We start from the raw sequence: 18,641 nt of genomic DNA, 5'->3' as shown, positions 1-18,641 counted from the left end.
TCTTTAAAGCTTTTTTTTTTTTGGATTTTACTGCTGTTGTGAATGTAATATTTTCTATTGCATGTCTTAATTGGTTATTGCTTTCATGTGGTAAGGCTCTCGCTTTGCTATAGTGAATTTATACTATCTTTCTGAGGTTTCTTATTCATATGAGTATTCCACATGCTTATTCCTTAGAATTTTCTAATAGGTGACATTATCACCAAGTATTATCTCTTTCTTTTCAATGTTCATACATCTTATTTATTTTCATAGCCACAGCTCTGGCTCTGTGTTCCAGTATCATTTTGAAGAGAAAAGGTGATAGCATGTATCTTTACATTTTCCCTGACTTTAATGGAAATGCTTCTAACATTTCACATTAAAGCATATTTGCTATCGATTTTAGGAAATATAAGCTCTCTTGTAATCTCAGTAATTCCTACAAACTTGTATTGAATTTTTCTAAGTTTTTTTTTCTGTACTCATTGATGTAATCAAATGGTTTTCTCCTGTTATGGGCTGAATTGTGTACACCAAAATTCATACATTGAAGTCCTAAACTCCAGCAACTCAGAATGTGACTGAATTTGGAGATAAGGCCTTAAAAGAGGTAACTAAGGTAAAATGAGGTCACAAGGATGGGCCCTAATCCAACAGGACTAGTGTCCTTATAAGAAGAGGATATTGGAAAACAGGTATACATAAAAGAAAGATCATGTGAAGTCAGAAGGAGAAGATAGCCATCTACAAGCCAAAGAAAGTGGCCTCAGAAGGAACCAATCCCTCCCAACATACTGATCTTGGACTGTCAGCCTCCAGAATTACAAGGAAATTAATTTCTGTGATTTAAGCCACCTAGTCTGTGGCATTTTGTTATGGCAGCCTTAGCAAACTGACACACCCTTGTAATTTGTTAATGTAGGGAATTAGAATTGAAAGTGTTTCTTAATGTTAAATCATGGTTTTCATTCTTTAGACATGGTCTGTTTGTTCATTTAATTCACTTCTGTGTTGAATATCCTATTAATCTACTTAAGATATTTACTGCCATGTGTGTGAGCTTGGCTCAAGTGTTACTTTCATGGGGCGTCCTCATCTTGTTTTTGAATTTAGGAGAGCTTGCCTGGGAGAAATAGTTGAATAACTGCCCACAACTTTACATGCTTTAGAAGAGATTATATGAGATGATGATTTGATTTTCCCTGACCATTTGATCGAACTGGCCTTCAAACTGCTTTTCCTGGAGCATTTAAGGGTGGCTTGAGCTTTGAATATAGTTTCAGGTTGTATTGTTCAATTGGAATTCTCTGTTTCTTTATGACCAAATTTGACCTTTTTCTTTTTTCTAAATGGTGGTCCATTTCACTTAGGATTTCAGATTTAATGGCATGATTTTTATAATAAAAACTTTTTATGACAGAAATTCTAAAACATACAACCAGTAGAGAGAATAATGTAATGAACCCAATATACCTGATACTCAGCATTGACAATCATCAATGCATGGCCAACATGCTTCTAACTATCCCTCCATCCACCACCACTCCCACCAATCTTTGCTGCTGGAATAATGCAACGCAAATCTAAGATATCACATCATTTCCTCTCTATTTCAGTATGTCATTCTAAGTGAAGTAAGCCAGAAAGAGAAAGAAAAATACCATATGAGATTGATCATATGTGGAATCTAAAGAACAAAAACAAAAACAAACAAACAAACAAACAAAAACAAAGCATAAATACAGGACAGAAATAGACTCATAGACAGAGAATACAGACTTGTGGTTGCCGGGGGGGTGGAGGGTGGGAAGGGATAGACTGGGATTTCAAAATTGTAGAATACATAAACAAGATTACACTGTATAGCACAGGGAAATATACACAAAATGTTATGATAACTCACAGAGAAAAAAAATGTGACAATGAGTGTGTATATGTCCATGAATGACTGAAAAATTGTGCTGAACACTGGAATTTGACACAACATTGTAAAATGATTATAAATCAATAAAAAATGTTAAAAAAAGAAAATTTTAAAAAATTTAAAAAAATAAATAAAAGATAAGGACTCTTTTATAAAAGATAAACCCAATGTAATTACCAACCCTAAAAATTTAAATAAGTCATTAATATCAAAATCCAGTTATTTTCCACATTTAGCTGATGTTCATATATATATTATATAATATAATATATAATATAATATATATATATATATCCAAATATTATCTATACATTGAGATTGCTTATTATGTCCCCTAAATTATATATAATTCTCTTATAATATTCAAATCTCTTCTGCATCTATATTTTGTACAATTTTACTTAAGTTACATTATTTCCGTTTTTATCATTCGGGCAAGAGAGTTAATATTTGTACGTACAAGGACAGGCTCTGAGGTCAGACGGGAAAGACAACCTCCCACCTTGGGTCCCAGCACTTACCCCCATGTGGAATACTACGTTTCTCCTTGATCCACAGTTGCTACCATCGCTATTACCATTTCTGCTGCCACCATCACTGCCCCCAGTCTGGGCCAAGATTCCAGCCCTGCCATCCTGTTTAGGGACCCGTGGCATCTAGGACCTGCAATAGAATGAAATACAATTAAATATTCACTTCTTCTGTGAACATGGGGAGGCTTGTCAGGAAACTATTTTAACAATAGATGTAAAAGGTCATGAGAATATTATCTAGGGCAGTTGCCGTAGGAATGGAAAGGAGTGAACAGATTAAGAGTGTTTTCTTTGAGACTCTTATTACACGTAATAGAAACTCAAATCTAACCTTATACGAAAAGGGAACATTGATGGATCACATAACCAAACCAAAGGGTGTGTCTGTCCTCAGAGCAGTTGGAATTGAGACTTCAAATACCACCTGGCTATCCGCTCTGATGTTTCTATTCTGTTTCGTGTGTTTACCCTTGTAACCAAGGACACTTGGATGCTCTACTAGAACATTAAGAGGAAGAAGTAATTTTCTTCTAAGAAGATAGAGATGGTCCTTAGTGGGAAAGAGACACTGAGACAGTAAACCAGGCAATATAAATTTCAGAGACATAGTCTCTAAACAAATGTCAGACTTTTTCCAATAGTTTATAAATATAGATGGAGGCTATAGAGAGCAGTAACTTATTCTTCCTAAGTGGAAGAAGACAAATTTATATCTTGCATTCCTATCCTTAGGTCATTCTTCTGATAATGAGGACAGGATATGTCAAGAATGATTCCTGAAGTCAGAATAACTGGTTTGTAATTACCTGTCTCTTTGGGTTGTCCAACCTTTGTTCACCTTCATTAAATATAATAATAAAGAACTAATTACCAATGCAAAAAAAGTCCAAATATAAACAAAAAACAGTAGAAACTCCACACTCAGAAAACCCACATATCCGTACTACTCTCAATAATTCTTTATACTTTGTTAATGTATTTATACATAAGAAAGGTGAAGGCTGGAACAAGAAACTTTGATCTACCTGATATTTTTTTTAAGATGATATGATTGTATTTCCCCTCTTGGAACTATAGGATGATCCAAGTAAATGAGAATCTGAAGAATGTCCTAACATGAGCAGCTTATCACAGATTGGGTGCTAGATAGAACAGAATTAAGTGCTATAACTTTTCTACTCATGAGAAGAGTAAGTCAAATGGAGGCATATTAGGGTGCAAGGTGTGATAGGTTGGACGGTTAACAGAAAAAGGTGATTTCTCCAGTCTTGCCCTTTCCCAGCACACTCCACTCTCAAGAGCAGAGCATTCTCCCTAAAGCGTAGCTCTTACCAGCTCTAACCTTGACTCAAAAATCGACCCTCTTAGTCTGGTGAGATAAGCCTCAGGAAGCCATAATGCCAAACAGAATGAGCTTCTCACCAGACCTTAAGTGCACAACGTCCTTCAAAGATCAGCTCAGATGCCACTACCTCCCTCTCCATTCTCCAAACTGTATTCCCTCTTTACCCACATGTACTGGCAGTCCTTTGCCCTTCTATTGCCAACCACAATTTGCCTGGGCTTGGCATGATTTGTATATATGACAGACTGTACATTCCAGAATTAAATGCACATATTGACACATAATAAGTACTCAAGAGTAAAAGCAAATTGAGATGCGGGAAATAAAGATTGCTTTCAGCATCAGAATACCCATGCCCCTCTCCACCACAGGACATATAATGCTAGAAGTCTGGATTACACAATGGTAGCCAAAAGTGACTGACTAGGGCAAGCCAACTGAGGACAAGGCAACCTAAGGAAGCCCACATCCTAGCTTCGTTCTGTCACTGTCTGGTATTTTATTAGAAACAAGTAGATTTTTAGAAGTTGCATCCATTGGTTGTTTCAGCTTTTGAGCACTTCATTCCTAAATTTCTCTCAATACTAAAATGTGACGTTTTCTTTTCCCCTTGGAGCATCTTATGAAAAATCTGCTCTTTTCTCTCTCAAGTTCAGTTTCTGTAGTACACTTACATAATTACACTCGATACATTTCACTTGAGTGTACTCCTTTCTCCTCTTATTTATTTCTGATATTTTATGGAAAATTACTTAAGTGATGAAACACTCTATTTCCAAGTATATCTTCAGGCAGAAGAGGAAGGAGTGGATTTACAGACAGTGCTTAAACCCAACATTATGAATATCTCCCAATAAACTGATATTTACAACAAGCAGGCAATTTTTGCCATACTTACAAGAAGAAATAAAATTTTCTAGAATCCATAACACATCATATGGACAACAGAAAGGAACTTCAAGCAGTTATTTCCTCATGGCAAAAGGACAAAGCAACAAACCAAAAACCTGCTGGGATATCAAAGTAGTTATACCAGAATAGGATATTAATTTTAAATATAGTTTAAATGTTACAACTGTAAGAATAATAGAACGATTCTTGTGGTAAATACTAGAGAATTACCCTGTAGTCTAGGCTATTTTTACTCTTCTACATTATTTTCAATATTTTTAAGATAAGCCTTTAAATTGTAAATGTTGATTAAAGAAAATATGAAAAATGAAAAAACATGTGAAGAAATTTAAAAATTCATCTGTAATATACTTCCCAGGGATGGGGGACTTTAAAATATTGATATACAGTTGAACCTTGAACATGGGTTTGAACTGCATGGGTCACTCATACGTGGATTTTTTTCCAGCAAATATGTATAGTATTACATCATCCACAGTTGGTTGAATCTGTGGATGTGGAACCACAGATACAGAGGGTGGGCTATAAATTATAAGCAGATTTTTAACTCCATGGGGAGGCTGGTCCTCCTCACCCCCATGTTGCTCAAGGGTCAACTGTATTTCCTTTCAGTCTTTTTTTCTATGCAAATATAGAAGACCTCTTATTTATCATAAGCAGTCTAAAAAGTCAGTTAAATCAGAAATCAAAAATTATACTAAATATTTTTAATAGACTTTATTTTTTAAAGCATACAGTACATAGTCTTTTCATATTGGCTTTTTTCACTTAGTAATATGCACTTCCAGTAAGATTCCACCATCTCTTTTCATGGCTTGATAGCTCATTTCTTTTTAGCTCTGAATAATATTCCATTGTCTGGAAGTACCACAGTTTATTTATCCATCACTTACTAAAGGACATCTTGGCTGACTGCAGGCTTTGGCAGTTATGAATAGAGCTGCTATAAACATCCACGTGCAGATTTTTGCATGGACATAAGTTTTCAACTCTTTGGGGGAAATACTAAGGAGTATGATTCCTGGATCATATGATAAGAATATGCTTAGTTTTGTATGAAACTGCCAAATAATCTTCCAAAGTAGCTGTACCACTTTGCTTTCCCACCAGCAATGAATGGGGGTTCTTGTTATGCCACATCCTCAACAGCATTTGACATTGTCGATGTTCTGGATTTAGGCTCTTCTAACACTTGTGTAGTGGTATCTTATTGTGGTTTTAATTTGCAATTCCCTAATGATATGTGGTATTGAGCATCTTTCCATACGCTTATTCACCATCTGTATATCTTCCTTTGTGAGGTGTCGCTTCAGATCTCCTGCTCATTTATTGATTGCGTTGCTGTTTTCTTACTGTTGAGTTTTAAGAGTTCTTTGTACATTTTGGGTTACAGTCTTTTATCAGATATGTCTTTTCCAAATATTTTCTGCCAGATATGTGGTTTGTCTTCTCATTCTCTTGACAGCATCTTTTGCAGGGCACAAGTTTATAATTCTAATGAAGTTCAGGTTATCAATTACTTCTTTTGTGGATCATGCCTTTGGTGTAGTATCTAAAAAGTTATTGTCGTACCCAAGGTCATCTAGGTTTTCCCTTATGTTATATTCTATGAATTTTATACTCTTGATTTTCACACTTGGATATATAATCAATTTTGAGTTAATTTTTCTGAAAAGATCTTTGTCTTGATTCATTTTTTGCATGTCGATGTCCAGTTGTTCCATCACTTTTTATTGAAAAAGCTAATTCTTTTCTCCATTGTATTGCCTTTGCTCCTTTGTCAAAAATTAGCTGACTATATCTAACTGGGTCTGTTTCTGGGCTCTATGTTCTGTTCCACTGATACATTTTCTATTCTTTCATTAATACCACACTGCCTTAATTACTGTGGCTTTATAGTAAGTCTTGAAGCTGGGTAGTGTCAGTCCTTCAATTTTGTCTTCTCCTTCAGTATTGTGTTAGCTATCCATGGTTTTTGCCTTTACTTATGAACTTTAGAATAAGTTTGTCAATATCCACAAAATAATTTCCTGGAATTTGAATTGAGACTGCATTGAATCTATAAAACAAGTTACATAGAACTGACATTTTGACAATATTGATTCTTCCTATCCATGTATATGGAATATCTCCATTTATTTAGATCTTTGATTTCTTTCATTAGAGTTTTATATTCTTCTCCATATTTTTAACATAAAACATGAAAGTATACATTCCTTTACCAGTCCTTTGAAATGTGAAGTCAAGGTATTCTCTCTGATATATGTCCATAGTTTTGTTCATATTTCTTATGAAATGCATATTCATAGTGAATACACTATCATTTCTAACTACATTTTATTTGAATTGGTGTAATAACTTAAAACACTTGCCAAACAATTTGACAGAAACCTTCTAATTTTTATAATACTTTTACAAATCTTTTAATTTTCTTGTTCACATCTAGTTAATACAGATTTTAGAGGCTCACTTTTATTGTGTCTTTCCAAGGCTTTTATCTGAGCATTCCCACAAGAAAAAAGTTTTCTTTTTACGGTCATATCTCATTGGTTTCCATGACATTTAATTAAGTAATGATGATATCAAACTTAACTAGCATATGAAAAGATTTGTGAACATACAAATAATTCTCAGTAAGCACACTACTCAACCACTGGGGAAAGGGCCACATAGGTACACAGGGAGATGCCTACAAGCCATGGAAAATTACAAAAGAAAAAGGAACAAAAGCCAACTTTAATCACCATACTACAGAAACTATCAATAGAGTAGGTTTAAAAAATAGAATGTTAAAGGCTTTTTGGGAAGGAAGGCATTGTGATGCTTACAGAGTGTTTTGACATAATTTTTCCAGCTTGTTCTTTAATTTTATAAATACAAAAAGCATACAGACTATTATAATGAACAACTATTATAATGAACACCTACATGCCAACAACTCAGCATATGAAATAAACATTATACATATTAATAAAACCCCTTGTTTATGTATCCATCTGGGTCTCAACAAGAAACATGGTGACACACTCAATACAGGATCATTCCAGGAGAGTTTGATAGACAAGTGACTATGTACAAAGGTGTGGGTAGAAGAGAACCACAATGGACCATGCAGAAACTTGAGACTAGTAGCAACTAAGCTGTTACCACCATTAGGCCCAAAGGGATGAGAAAAGGAGAGATGCCTGGAATCCAAAGAATAATCATGTAGAATTGGCCACTTTGAGAGTAGCAGAGAGCTCTGGTCAAGGGACATGGTCAGTTTGAGGTGACCTCACAGAAAGGGAGCCAGAATACTCTCCTCCCTCTTTCTGATCTCTGGCTGGCTTCCCCATTGTCCAAACCCATCCTGGAGCCACAGAACATGGAGAACCCACTGACGCAGTTGATACAGGTCAGCCTCCTCCGGCAGAAAGCGAAGTGAAGAAGGGTCGGGAATTAACTGAAGTGGCAGGTACCAGTTATTCAGCTTTTTCATCCCATCCCATTCTCTTCCTCCCCTCCTCCACAGAGGTATCACTAATCTGAATTCATTGTTCAATATCTCCATTCAAATCTATGTACTTTTACTATACTTGTATATATCCATATGCACTACAGAGTATTGTTTAGTCTGGCAGTTGTTAGAGTTATTCACCAAATATTTGGGGTGATCTTCCCCTCAAAGCACATGGTAAGATTATATCTTCCAGTCTCCTTAAATTTCAGTTGTGACTTGTTTTCGATGATGAAATATGAGCGAAAATGAAATGTGTCATGTCCAGGGAGAAGCTTTAAGAACAACCACGCAAGTCACTTTATCTGCTTCCCATTGGTAAAGTGATCAGTGAAGCATATGATAAGTTTGTATCAGCCTTTGTATCATCAGTTACTCATGAACAGAAGCCTCAGAGAATCTATGCTGGACATATCATGGCTGTAGGCTGCTAAGATTTGAGAGTGTTTGTTAAAGCAGCATAACCTAGTTTATTCAAACGGGTACATTTTGCACAGTTTTAAAGTTTGTATAAGTAATATTCTACTGTATTTATCATTCAGCAATTTTTTGCTTGACAGTTGGAGATTAACCCATGCTGATGGATGTAAGCAGATACAAATACATATAATCGATTTAGCTGTTCTCTCATTGACAGAACATTTAAGACACAATTTTTTGCTATCACTAATAATGCTAAAATGAACATTCTGGTACATGTCTTCTGTGCAGATGTGCAAGAATTTCCCTCAGGGATACACTCAGGGGAGGAACAATGTGCTTTTAAGCTTTTCAAAGGAAGTAACAGGTTGGGAGGAGACTTTGATCATTGTGAACCATAGTTTCCATCAAAAAGGTTTTCAGAAATCTTTGCCCCTCGGAAGTGTGAAACCTGCTTCTTTCAGAACACTAAAATATAATATTCAGGAAAATTCTATTTTAAAATCTGCCTGACCTTGAGAAAACCAAAGTCATCCTTAAAAATTAAAGAGACTCACCTTAGAGAATAAATGGTTACACAAAATAACACCAATTACTCTTTTAAAAAATCTCCCAGTATAAAAGGCAAATTGAGATTTTTAAAAAGTATAATTTGAAGTAGATTCTTAAAGAACTTCCTTTTTATAGATGTGGTGAGAAGTAAAACTACCTAATCAGTCACCAACTGATTAAAAGTATCATCAGCGAAGAGAACTGGTGAATAAACAATGAGCTGCCGGTCATAGGTCAGAGACTGATCATACGGAATTATCCCTATTGTCTTTCCCACTTACAGTCTAGATTACTAATATCAAACAATCACCATATAAAAGAGTGATCTGAATTGTGGGATTGGTTTCCCAACCCCCACCCGACTCCTGCCCACAGGTGCTGAGAAACAAAAACATTCTGAAAATATTTGAATGAGAAAGGAATATGTCTCAGAACATGCCCTGTACATTTCTTTGGAACCCACCATAGGAATATCTTGTAGTAGAAGTTATTATTTGTGTAGTAACAAGCACTGCAGACTGTAATATCAAGGACACAAGTGTAGTAGGTATTCCCATGGTACTCAAGGCCTTAGGATACAGTCATGAAGATGATTGTAAAGACTTCCTCGAATATGAAAAGAAGATTATGAAATGCTCTAGTGATAGCCTAGTTCGTTTTTTTAAATCTGGACATTGAAAGAGTCTGTAATGATATACATGAAAATATTAAGAGCTGTTCTCTAAGCAGTGGGATTGTGGATGCTTTGAATTTTTGTTTCTTACATGTACACATATCTAATTTTCTACACAATTAAATATTAAAAATACATATTACATTTAAATTACTTATATTGAAATTACTTATGAAAACTTGTTAATAGTTGGAGAAAAAGAAAATTTTTTTTACCTCCACATCAGCACCTTCTCAACTGCCAGTTTCTTGACTTTCAATGTAGGTTTTCCACGTTGTCTTTGTTCCTTCAGATCCAGGCCATTTGGATGTGCTCACCCCCAGAGGCTAGTGTGCTAATAAGAGGAAAAGCCAAAGGAGAATCTTCTTTTCTCATGTCCAGATCATCCTTTCCCTCCCTCCAGTGATTTCTGAAGCCCAAAAGAACAAAGGCTGGTGAGAGAGGTACAAACTGGCCAGAAGTAGAGGGGGGGCTCACATCCCAGAGCAAGAGGGCCCATCCCAGCTCTAAGCTCTGTTTTAGCCTGCACACCTCATTCAGCATTTCCCTCACTTCTCTACAACTCTTTATCCCATCCAAAGAGTCTACATACCCATTCATTCTTAAAAGACTTTAAAGATAGGAAAACCCACAGTCAAATTCTCTCATTTTACAGATGGAGAAATTTCCAGAGAGGGAAATATCTTCTCCAAGGTCGCACAACAGTAAATGTTAGATTTGACACAAGATCCATGTAATAGGTAAGGGGTTAGAAAATCAGGCTCTGTAGTGTAATAGACAAGGGCTCAACTCCCAGTTTTTCATCCACTGATCCTTTGTTTATCAGGAGTAAATGGAGCAGCCTAAGGTTGGACTGAGGTGGACTGAGGACAAGTGACATAATACAGGTTCATGCTTCAATGTACACTGCCTGGCACATAGTATGCACCAAATAAATGGCAGCTGTGTTATTATTCCTAACACCTATGCTAATACTAATACAACAGTACTATTATATTGTGATTAAATTTGCTGCTTTTTATGCTACCTCAGCCTCCTCTAGACTCTTAAGTAACTCTTTTCTAAGATGAGCTCACATCTTTGAAATTTTCTGGTCACTCTGGCCAAATTAGATATCACTCATTAACTTTAAGTGCTTCATGCAAGACCTGTCACTTTGCAGCTGATATATTGACACTTGCTCTAATTTCAGTTGCAATGCACCCACTGCAGTTCTTCTTTTTCAAAGCATTTCATTTGTAGTCACTTGAGTACATTCTGACACCCTGTGATTTTTAAAGTCAAATAAATAATTGTACAATTTCCTCCTGAGCTTTGATGAAATGGCAAAATCATTAGAGAAACTGATGAGAGCTGTGTGAAGGTCTTGTCAGTAGCCCACTGCATCACCACTACCCTCATTCCTAGTCAAACTCTAGGGTGATTTAAAGAGCACATGTTGACCTAGATTCAGATTTTAATTATAATAACCAAGATACAATGTTTTTCACTGCTGTTTAGTTTTGTTTGGGATGAATTTGGATGGCACTGTCAGGACTAAATTAGGACCAAAAGAATGGGGGGGATACCTAGATCATTTTGAAAGGAGCACTTGTCCAATAACTTTAACCTATTCTCTAAAACATTATGTGCCAAGTGATGAAAAAGCATCACATCCTTTTAGGACTGAAATTGGTCACCCTCTCTCACCCTTGCTTGCTTACCTTCCAATCAGAATTCTAGCTCACGGTGACATGTACAAAAAGCGAGCAGTAGCAGAAAAGAAGAACAGCCCACAGAGACTCTGGAAAACCCACAATCTCAAAGATTAAGAATTGGCTGCATTGAAATGGTGAAGCCCCAAACCACACATCACACTCTGCAGGTGCCAGCCACCAGCTACCCTCACTGTTATACTGAAAGAGAAGATAAGGTTGTCAAAGGCGCAGGTGCAGCCAGCTGTGGAGAATCAATAACGTCATTCCCAGAAGACCTAATGTGGCTTACAAAGTCAAGTCTCTTCTATAACCAGAACTCCATGAACTACTTAGACTAAAGCACCTTTTTAGTAGTGTCCAGATCACAAAAGTCTAACCACGCAGTGAAAAAAGCCACAGGCTGCAAATCTGCAGACTTGTGTAATAGTTCCAACAACTCCACTAGCTGTGTGGCCTTGGGGAAGTCACTGTGCCTCCCAAAGTCTCAGTCTTCTAGCATGTAAAAATGGAGGTACACCATGTGAAAATGCTTTAGCAACTCTGAAGCACTATATAAATGTAATTGATAACTGTAAAAAAGATGGATGCTCTAAATATTTATTGTATATGCAGCACTATAAGGAGATAAAGCAAAAACATTAAAGTTGATCTTTATCCTCAAGATGCTTTTAATCATACCGGGGAGACAAAACTGCTAATGTCAATAAAACAGCTAAACTTCAACACTAGACAGCATGTAGTTGGTGAATGCTTTGAGCTTCCAAAAATACATTTGCAAGAGTCATCTTATTTGACCTTCCATAATAGCCCCAGGTGGCAGGAAGAATTACTATTACTATGCCCATTTAACAGATGGGCATCAGAATGAGTGAGTTACTTGCCCAGTGGGGTAACATGGGCACAAAGCAAAATCCACGTCTTGGAAGTTCTAATAAAGTACACTTTCTTCAGTTTTAACACTCAGTCTACTTCTTAAGCTATGGGCTCTATAACTCTTAGAACTTCAAAGAAGGGATAAATGGTTGATGACTAAGAAATAAGAAAGGTCTGAGAAGTCTTTATGGAGGCACTCCAGAAAGCTAGGTGGGATTTCAGTAGGCTGACAAGCTATGAGAAAGCATTCATATTAAAAATCCTGGGCTTTTCAAGTTACCTGCACAAGGCCCTTCAGAACTTTACATGGTTCCATTTCCACACTGACTCTGAGAACCTCTGCATTGTGAACTGCCGTTACTAAGAGGGATGTTCTACCTCATGTCTGGTAAGGCAGGAAAAGGGAGGTCACCTAATCAGAGTCCAGCTCCCTTGTCTGTCTGCCTCTCTCACACATTTACCGTTCCCCACAAAATAGGTTAGACTCCCTTTTCTTATAAACCTGAATTTGTACATTTCACAACAGTAAAAACAGCTTTATTTCACTGAAAACAATATAAAGACAAAAGGGGGAGGATATTGCTCAGTGGTACAGCACGTGCTTAGCCTGCATGAGGTCCTGGGTTCGATCCCCAGTATCTCCATTAAAAAGTAACAATAAACAAACAAACAAACCTAATCACCACCCCCTCAAATTAAAAAAATAAAAATAAAGACAAATAAGCATTAATGACAAGCCTTTCTAAGAAATTATTTATGCAGTTATTAAGTTAATGAAACCAGATGACCTAATTTAATCACACAGCCTTCAACTCTTGAAATTCCAGAATCTCTCTTTTTAGATTGACAATAAGCTAACTGAAAAGGAAAGGAATATTAACTAAATTTTGATGAACAGAGCAATTATATTTCAACTGGAGAGCAAGAGGCTGCTGCTTTGTTTCTAGGGGCTGTGCCTGAGACAGTTGGCAAAATGTACGTCCAGGTCGTGAACATTGCAGGGAAATATCCATAATGCCTCAGTGCTAGGGCTGGCGAGGCCGTGCCTGCCTACCCCCTACAAAGTCAGCCCACCTAAATTTGACGTGGCTAAGGGTGAAGCATACATAGTGCTAGAGGGCCTGGTTTACAGAGTTCTGCAGAGCTCTTGGACTACCTGGAAGTCCTTCAAAGGTACAACTATTTTAGATTGAATTTAATTTTAGAAAAGCACTCTCAACTCTGTTAAACTATGGTAAACATCATAAGCTCACGCAGATGTACCATGTTTGAGCACATTGAAAGCCATGGATGTGTTTCCTTACATAGCACAGAACAGGTTTGGGGGCAGATCTCAGAAGATAACCATTCCTGTCAGAGCTAGTATGGATTTGAACTTCTCGGACTGGAGAAGTTATAGGTTTCCGCTCACCATGTAATTTCAGGCCTGGGCAGGTTCACTCACAGAACATTGTACAAATAAGAGGATCGCAGAACATGTGAACTGGACCCAGTGAAATGCAAGACAAGTTACAGTCACAGCATCGGTGCCCGTTCTCACTTTCCGCATGGTGGTCGGTTGTTCAATTACAAAGGTACTCATTACATGGTGCATTATGAGAGTATTATCATACTGTAAAGTATTGCAGCAGGCTTTCCATAGGGGCTTCTTGTCAGACTTTCATGTTAACGATACAGCATAGGAGTTAACAGTTAGGTGTTAGTGATTCAAGTTAAAATAAAGATGTCCTTTCCTAATCCTTTTTCATGTTTCAGGATCAATCGAGTTTCAGCATCCTGAGATTGCTGGCACGCTATTTAACACCTGTTACCATTTTCAATTAATACCTTTCTTAGGATTCAACTGGATTTTCTCAATACTGGGCATTCAAAACAAAACTCATTAATAAATTGGATGGTGAGACTGTCATAGGACTGCCACTATCATCTGGATACTTGATGTCTAATTTCTACACCCATAAAAAATCTGTCATCATTCTCTGTGACTGACATAATAAATCCTATAACATTGAATTTGTAAAATATGAATAAGGTATTTATAACTGAGGTTTCTGTTTCCCATATTCAAGTGAAAAAAATTTGTTTGAAAACAAAGGGTTCTGCTACTTGAAGGAAGGAAAGGAAAGAAGGAAAGGAAGAAAAAAGAGAGGAGTGGAGAGAAAGAGAGATACAGAGAAAGATTTGAAAATTACTGGCCAAGTTATAATACTAGCCCAGGAGACTACAGCTCTGCATTTTGGTTGGTTCTGTTATGGACATGCAATGATCTATTGAGAGTTATGTTCTTTTCCCTCAAAGCCTTGAGCTTCCAATCTGTAAAACTCATGCATTTAACAAAGATTTACTGAGCATTTCTCTGAACTCTAAGCTGTGCCTGGAGCCTGGGGCTGGGGGTACAGTGGTAGGAGAACAGATATGGCCCGTGCCCTCAAAGAGCTCACCATCAGAGGAAAGAGAAGAAAAATAACCAGATTAAACAAGCACAGTAGCAATAAGTGTACCTGCCTCAAAAGGCTATTGTGAGGATCAAATAAGATGACTCTTGCAAATCTGAGTTAAAAACTCAAAGCATTGGCCAACTACATGCTGTCTAGTATTGAAGTTCAGTTGTTTCAAAGACATTAGCACTTTTGTCTCCCTGTAATGATTACAAACACCTTGAGGATAGAGATTAACTTTAATGCTTTTTCCTTATCTCATATTTAGGGCATGTATTGTTTTACCATCAGTTGGCCAGGTCTTCCATTAATATATTCCACATTTTGGCCTCCTTGCATTTCCTGGAAAACAGCAGGCTCTTTGCTGCCTGAGTTTCTGGTCATGATGTTTCAAAAGCCTGGAATTCTGTTACTCCCTCCCCACTCTCCTCTAGCCTTCACATTGGCTGCTCCTTCTCATCCTTCAGATTTCAGCATAAATGTTTCTTTAGTAAGGACTTCCCCCTCATCCATAAGTAGGTGTTCCCCTTGATTGCCCACCAAGTCTGTCTCTTGGGCTACAGTTCAAGTCTCATTTAATGTTTTCTCTATTTTTTGAACCTTTAGCTGAGCTGCTCTGGGTCTGCCTACACATGTGTGATTCCAGTGCACAGCCAGAGGGGCAGAGGCTGGGACTACCTAGACTCTGTCCTCTCACTCTTTAAGATGTAAGGACTGCAGGTTTTCAGAGTCTTAGCCACTTTACATTGCTGCATTCAGCCTGCACTTGGGCTAAAACCTGAAAACAGGACGCTCACTTGACGCCATTGTTTCTTCCAAGTGTCAACCTCTCCACATGCCTCCTCAGGCCCCCCTTTTGTTCACTTTCCTGTGCATTCAGTTTTTGCCAGAGTTTATACCTGTTATGGGGGACCAGGTCCAGTAGAAACTACTCAGACACACTAGAAGCAGAACTCCCAGAGTGATTCATTTAGAAACAAATCAGGCCATGTAGCACCTGTGCTCAAAACCCTGCAAGAGCTCCCTGAATTATTCACAGTAAAAGACAAGAGACCAACATAACTCTGCATAACCTGGCCCCCTCGATCACTGCTCTGCCTTCATCTCCTTTTACTCTCCCCTTTATTCAATCCACTTCATCCTCATGATGTTGTCGTTCCTTCATGATATCAGCCATGTTCTCTGCTTTTTCCTCCTACCTAGAGCAGTGACCCCAGATAGCCAGAAGGCAGACTCTCTCACCACTTTAAAGCTTAGCTAAATTGTCACCTTTTCATTACCACAACTTTCCATGTCCAGCCTTCTTAGCTCCCTTCCATTCCCCTTCTCCTCTTTACCTTCCTGTTTTCAGCACTTATCAGCTTCTGACACTGTTTTATTATGTATTATTTATTATATTTATGTCTGTTGTTTGTCTCACATCACTTTTCTATAAGCTACATGGAAGCAGAAACCTTTGTCTTTTTTTGTTTACTCCTGCATCTCCAGCATCTTGATGAAACCTACCTGGAGAATAGGCATCAGTAAACATCTGTCAAATAACTAAGTAGATGAATACATGAATAAACAGTACACATGTTTTACATGGGGAAGCTACACACATTTCAGAGAAGCAACCACTGCACAAAGTATTTGGAAGGATCTTCATTAGGATCTTCAGACACGGGGACATAGTTTGACCCTCTTTGGTTCTTAAGGATGAATTTACCTTTTGGAAACTACCAGAAGTCTTTCAGAGCCAAGAATAGTCAAAAGACAAGGTGAATAAACTGGACATTATCATTTTAGGTTAAAAACTAAATTACAATATTACAAGATGCTGTTTAATTCTTTGGCTCATAGGCATGCTACGAAGCAGTTCCCAGGAAGGATCACCAATAACATTTCATTTGCCTGCTGCAGAGTTTGAGTTAGTATGTGATTTTCTAATGAAACAGTTTTGAAGTTAAGGTCTCTGAGTTTTTATTTAAGTACCATATTCGTCCTTTGCAACATTACTGAGATAAAAGTCTTCACTGAATTTAGATAGTCTAGCAAAATTCAGCTCTTGATTCCTATCAGATATGAGCAGTATAGAAAGCTTTCTCCTTAGAGGCCTTGCAGAAAGTATGGGGCTATTGAGGCTGGTGGAGCCGGAAAAGACAGCTGGGCCTGAAAAGTCTTGATTCCATCGATGCTGATGTTCACTGGTACAGCTGTTGTAGCCCAGTAATGGAAAAATAAAGCTTATTTAGAGTTAACATTAAAGGAAATTGTTGAGTTTGGTTTTTTTCCTGGCTTCTGGTATTCTTAATAGAGTACTTTTGATTATTAATTACTTGTTATTATAGTCCCATAATGTAATTGAAGTACTTTCTAAGCATGCTGTAGTATGTTTTTTTTATGCCTGTAATCACCCTACCTTTCCTGTAGATGATGAGTGACCATATGATTGCACGTTCTTGCACTTCTTAATTGGTCACTGTTATCAAATGGGATAATAACCTATTGATTTAACACTATAGGTGTTTATGAAGCAGTCCTTCCTAGTACTGGGTGAATTAGAAAAACACTGTCCTCATTTAGTTAACGGCTAATTTTGCTCTCTGCTCTACTGCCCCAACTCTGGTATTTTTTGTCTCCTAGCATTAGCATACACAGACACAACTGTCTACTCTTATACTTTTTCTGTCAGCCTACTAAGAAATGAGTGAGCAGGGGTTCAGGCCTTCCTATATATATATATATATTTTAATTCTTTTTCCTAGAGACTCAAGACATCAAATAGATTTCATCTCAACTTTCAACCCAAACAATTTGTAGTAGCTATCTGGAGCACTGTGTTGAGGAGTGTGTGACCAGTCTAGCTCAATGGGAAAGCATGCTATAATTGATTAGTGATGTCTGCCATCAGCATATGATAGGAGAGATTCAGGACACAGGCTAAGCTCATTATAGGCCATAGTAAACAGAACAAAAGACTTCAGGAGAGAAATAGAAGGTAGGGCTTCAGGAGTGAGATTAACTATATTTCCTTAACCTGAGCATTCAGTTTGTGGACTTTCAGATGACTCTATTCTTTCCCCAACATACCACATGATTCTGAACACAGTGAAAGGAGTTGTGGGCGGGGGGTGGGAGCAGGGAGGAGACAAGAGTTTATATCCAGTTTGGCTGAAAGTCTTTTCCTACTTGGAATCCAAATTTAAAAGATTGTCCTTTTGCAAAGCGCTCTGATACCTCCTGGGTAACATAATGAAATATAGCCCACCAACTGAGGCAAACTAGTTTGGGATATTACTATTTAAACACTTCATGCTCAATTTTGTTTGCATTAAATATGTATAAAATATATAATTCACAAGATTTTGTAAATACCATTTTTCAGGTACCTATCAATACCCCTGGTAAGCAGCTATTTGCTATTTGGGATGTTTACCTGGGTGGTATGATCTGATTTTCATTCCTAAGGGATCTGAGCTCTCAGTAGTCCTACTTGTGTAGTTTCACTAATGGGCCATTGTGCTTTACCTGCGGGCATTGTAGAACAATAGAACAACCTAGGAGATGCCCCCAAGCCCCTTAATGCTCTTCTCTGTCCCATCCTGTGGTAGCACCCTTATTCTCCTATATGATGTCAAACAGCTAGCAAAAACTATTGCCTAATTTTTTGCCTGGTTGTTTAGTGGGTGCCAGATGACCAAGTGACAAACTGAACTTCTGGCCACTGAAGGCACAATTGCATGAGAACACTGGTAACTGTCTTGATCTTCCTCTTGTCACACTACTATGTTTCCCTCAACCTGTGCCTGTGGTA

The sequence above is a fragment of the Vicugna pacos genome, chromosome X (assembly GCF_048564905.1).
Source record: "Vicugna pacos chromosome X, VicPac4, whole genome shotgun sequence".
In the NCBI taxonomy this organism is placed as follows: domain Eukaryota; kingdom Metazoa; phylum Chordata; class Mammalia; order Artiodactyla; family Camelidae; genus Vicugna; species Vicugna pacos.
Note: the sequence above shows the minus strand (reverse complement) of the source record.